Genomic DNA, 5,402 nt, shown 5'->3' on the forward strand with positions numbered 1-5,402 from the left:
AAAGAAAGAAAGAAAGAAAGAAAGAAAGAGAAAGAAAGAAAGAGAAAGAAAGAAACTGGTCCTCAGACACACAAACTATTAAAGGGAAGAGATGGTATTCAAAGCGTGTTTGTTGCCATAGTAACGTGAATACTGAAAGGGGGAAATGAATATTTCTTATGGAAGCCCCGACTGGCCTCAAACTCTCAGCAATTAATTGGGCAAGGGTAGTAGTAGGATCTGAATCTGACAGTCCAGCACAGAGCCCGGCACAGCAGAGGCAGAATATATCACAGAGGAAATACCCAAGCAGAAGAAAGCCAAATTCCCTGGGAAGCCAGTCTATATTTAAGGAATATGTATTTGAATAAAAGAAAGAATGTAAGCCAAACATGGTATCTCACGCCTGTAACTCCAGCACTAGGGAAACCAAGACAGGAGAGTTACCCCGAGCTCATAACCACAACGTGAGTTTCAGACCAATGTGGGCTTCAGGGTGAGACCATGTCTTAAAACGACAAAGGCCTCATCATGGTGCCTGCCTGCAGGTAGTCCCAGAACCTGGGAGGCAGGGGAAGGAAGCACACCGCAAGTTCCAGCTCAGCCTAGTCTACAGTAAGTTTCAAGCACTGAAGAGCCAAGGCTACATCGCAAGACCTCGCCTCTAATAAATAGTAGCTACCAGTCAAGAAAAGCAGACCTAGTTAGTGATAACAGGACGTTGGTGGGTAACAATGAAAGGACACTTTATGATATGCAGCTAATGACTGTTCCTGGCCATGCCAGGAAGCAGCAAACAGCTGGGTAACTGGGACAAATTGAGCTGCCAGGACACCTGGAAAGCATGACAGGTCTGAGAGGTAGGCAGACAAATCTAGAGGCAGAAATGAGGCTACAAAGTATAAAAAGCTGCCTAACTCTGGTTTGCAGAAGGTTCATTTCAAACCAGTAACGGATAACTCCTATTTCTTTATGTCTGTTCAACGTTTTTCCTCTATGCTTTGTGTGTTATCTGTTTTCTGTTGCTATCACAAAACACCAGACGCTGGGTACTTTATAAAGAGGTTTACTTAGCTCCCAGTGTGTGGGTCTGAAAGTTCAAGATCAGGCAGCCCCACGTGCCTGGCTTCTGATGAGGGCCCGTTCTGGATACAGCACATCACCGTACGGAAGCAGAAAGTGTCAAAGGAGGCCGGAAGGCAGCATGACTCAGAGGTCTTTATAATAACCCTCTTTCTAGAACTAACTGGGGACCCACGAGAACTAAGTTAATCCCTTCTGAGGGCAGCACCTCACTAGACCCACTCTTAAAGTCCCCACACCTCAACACTGTCAGACTTAAAATCCCCACACCTCAACACTGCCACACTTAAAGTCCCCACATTTCAACACTGTCAGAAACTTAAAGTCCCCACACCTCAACACTGCCATACTTAAAGTCCCCACACCTCAACACTGCCATACTTAAAGTCCCCACACCTCAACACTGCCACACTTAAAGTCCCCACATTTCAACACTGCCACACCACTAAACTTCCAGCACATGAGCCAGTGGGGGACAAGCAATGTCCAAAGTATGAAGCATTAGTTCATTGTCACCTCAAAGAGATGAGATAGGAACCACCACCCGATTTGATGGGTAAGGAAAGAGGAAGATGAGTCATTAGAAGTTATACTGCCCAGGTCCTTCAGTGTAAACCACCGAGCAGGGCCCAGAGTTCTGCTTCCTGGTTCAATTCTCCTTCCCCTAGAACAGAAGGCCCCTCAGATTGAAGCTTTTAAAGCGTTTTTTTCTTCCTTTGTTTTTATTTGATCTGATTTGGCTTTGTTTTTGTGTTTGTTTGAGGCAGGGTCTCACTCTGTAGTCTTAGGCAGCCTGGAATTCACCAGATCATCTGGGCTGGACTCGAACTCATAGATTCTCTGACTCTCAAGTGCTGGGACCCTGCACCTGGCTGTTAAAACTTAACCCTGTAAAAATAGGAAACAGAAGCAGAGGAGGGACTAGGGAGACTAGCCTTCCAGGAAGAGACACATGGACAGGAGCCCGGGAAGAGGACAGGCAACCTCCATCACCAGATGTCCCTTGAAGTGATGGGCATGAGCGGGGGCAGTGACAACAAACTCACACTAGTTTGTCAAGACCCATTCCCACTTTAAAGGGGGAAATCTGAATCCCGGGAATCCCCTGAGTTTCAGACAGACTGTGGCGGCAGATGGTAGCCCCTTGGAAACAGACACTGTGGCAACAGGGGATGCTCTGGATTTTCTGTGACTGGGATCATATGGCAGACTGTGTGGCCTTTGGTGCATCATCACTTTCTGAGCTGTAGTACAGAACTGGAGTAGCTGAATGCCAACCTTTCCTGCTGAGCTGAACCATTTGAAACTGCCCAGGTAAGTGTCAAAAGGGCACATGTCATTATTATGATTGTAAGTATTGTTACAGTGCAATTAAAGGACCAATGAAACTGTCTATGAGAAGACTTATAAAAGCTCATGATTGCATGCTAGCACACCACTCTTTTTTTTTATTGTTATAAATTACCCTTTAAAGTTCATCTCAATGTGGACATGGGGCTGAGTTATGGACAGCCTCCCTAAGCCAGAAATCCTTGTTTTGTAACGTTTTTCAGACTTCTAGGAAAACCAAGATGCTTTAACTTTTTCCCACATGTACTTTTATCCTGCCTGAGATCAATGTCCATTCTGATGTCTACCAAACAATTCAACAGCGGGTGGACAAGGCTGGAATTTCTAACATCTGGTTTGCTCTTTAAAATGGAGCCCATTTCTTGGGATGGAGAGATGGCTTCAGCAGGTAAGAGCACTTGCACAAGCCTGAGGATCCAAGTTCATATCCTTAGCACCAACGTAAAAAAAAAGCACAGCCTGGCTGTGTGTGACTATAACCCCGGTGCCGGAGCTACAGAAAGAGGTAGATCCCAGGAGCTCACTGACCAGACAGTCCTGCTAAATCAGTGAATTTCAAGCTCAGCAAGAGACTCCATCCCAAGGGATTAATGTGGAAAGTGATGGAGCAGGACACCCAAGGTCTCCCCTTGGCCTCCATGCACATGCAAGAATGCACACCTACACATGTGGACACACACATAAACCCAACACACCACATGCACACAAATGGGCACATTTCTAAATTGCACTTTAGAAATCTGTTCCAATGGAAATGGATTAAATACAGTCATGAAAAGACTAGGGAAGAAGACCTCAGACGTGGGGTGATGTTGGGAGATGTAAAGAAGTGAGATCCCTGACTGCTGTGAAATGTATCATTGAGTCACCCAGAAATCTTTATGTGATTCACCGGCTTGGGGGGAGGGATGGGGGCGGGGCACACACATAATGATAGTAATGACCATTCACCTGTATCGTGAGATGCAGAAGCACAAAAGTTGGAGATCCTAGCCTGCCATTCCTGAAAAGAAACGGGTAAAGAAAGGGCTGAGAGAGAGCCCCACAGAAAGGTGCAATCTACCTTCTGCACCAGAAATGATCTCAGACAGGTGGCCACTTAGAGCTCTTGAAATCAGCCTTGAGCTGAAGGCAGCGCAGACAGCCCGGTGGACCCGCTCTGACTTCACAAGATGTCCCCAGGCTGTCTACAGCAAGCTCACATCTCCTAGAAAAATCTAACTACTTCCAACACCCATGTTCATTTTCCAAAAACAACAAAAAGACAGAGTCTGGGGTCCTGAGCATGTAATGTGGCCAGCCACACCATACTGAAAGCAATCTGACACACCCATTTCCCCACAAGGATGAGGGAACCGGCCGGATTGCCATGGCCTGCTTTCTGCTATTTAAATTATATTTAGAAGACTCGCTATTGATGTGCTAATTTGCAAATAATGCCTTTGTTCCCTTTATAACATTGAAAATTGTCATCGCCTTTAGAAAAAGAGAATTTTCTGAAGTGCCAAAGGACTAACAGTTTTATACGAATCCAACACTCACATAACTTTGGTAGCTGCTGCTGCTGCTGCTGCCAAAACCCTCTCAGAACATGGAAAATGAAGTCTAGAGCCAGCCAATTAGTCGGCTATTTGGACACCTGCTCCTCCCTCCCACTTCTTGCTTGCCGGGGCAGGACACTGGTGAGGTCTCCGTAACGGGATCTTGGCTATGGGCTATCCAGACAGTGGCGCAAACCACCATAACTGCCTTGTGACAGCCACATGTGCACACATGCATACACACACACACGCACACACCTGGCGCTGTCCACACTGATGGGGGTCTTCATGCAAGGCAATGAAGAACTCCCACCCAGAGAAAGGAAAAAGCAGAATCCACAGTGACCCCAAATTTTGGTGAGAAATAAGTGGAAAGTAATACATGGAAGCAAAGCAAGAATTCAACACAAATGTCCACCAACCTGGAATTCACCAACCCAATATTAATGCTGCCTAAGTCCAAGAGCCTATTACTGAGAAGTTCCCAAGGTCTTGTGGGGTTTTTTAAAGAGACTATCATTGCCTATTCAGAGGTCCACTAACCCTAGGAAGGGGGGAAGGAGGAAGAGAAAGAGGAAGAAGAAGTCAGTGTCAAGTACCAGCAAGCATTTTTAAAGGCTGTTTAGTATTCTGAAAACTCAGTGGAAGGTCTAAGAATAGAGTAGCTGCTGATTTTGGTTTTTGTTTGTTCTTCAAGGCTGGAAATTGAAGCCAGAGCCTCATGCGTGATAAGGAAGCACTCCACCACTCAGCTGCACCCCAGAACTGCTGCTTTCTGTAATGGCACTCGCCAAACACCACACTAAACAAAGCTAATCTTAGAATAAGGAAAAGACATGATAATGGGTCTCCCCTGGATCTCTTATTTTTGAATACCCTCTGCAGGGGACTGAAAGGGAATGGAGGAATCACACAGAATAAATGCCCAAGAGGGAGTGCTATCATTGTTTCTAATTTCCATACTAAAAAACAAAAACTCTGAGCTGGGAAGGGTTAAATCATTGTCCAAGTCAATGGATCCAGGGAGTGGAGACCATGTTGAAGAGCCTGACTGGACTGTCAAACTTCATGTCTTCCACTAGCTTGTTAGTGTGGATGCAATGTGACCTTGCATATTTTGTTTTTATGCAGATGCCCTCTGGTGCCCACAACTGCATCTCCAGGAATTTAGAACATAGCATCTTCACATAAACCATTACTGTAGGTCTGTAGTGACAGTTTCTACTGGAATGGCCCAACTTTCCATCAATAGACAACAAGGTGGCCACACAGGGATTGAGTCAATAAAGCCATCTTCTCTGTTCTACACCATGCAGCTTTACAGGCACATGAGCAATTGAGATGCACCCTGCTGGTACACCCCTCAGTGGGAAGTGGCTGTGGAAAGTGTCTTTACACAAAGCACACCATCCAGTGAGCTCACAATGGATGCCCACACACCAGAGAGAA

This window comes from Peromyscus maniculatus, chromosome 16, assembly GCF_049852395.1.
Source record: "Peromyscus maniculatus bairdii isolate BWxNUB_F1_BW_parent chromosome 16, HU_Pman_BW_mat_3.1, whole genome shotgun sequence".
Classification (NCBI taxonomy): Eukaryota; Metazoa; Chordata; class Mammalia; order Rodentia; family Cricetidae; genus Peromyscus; species Peromyscus maniculatus.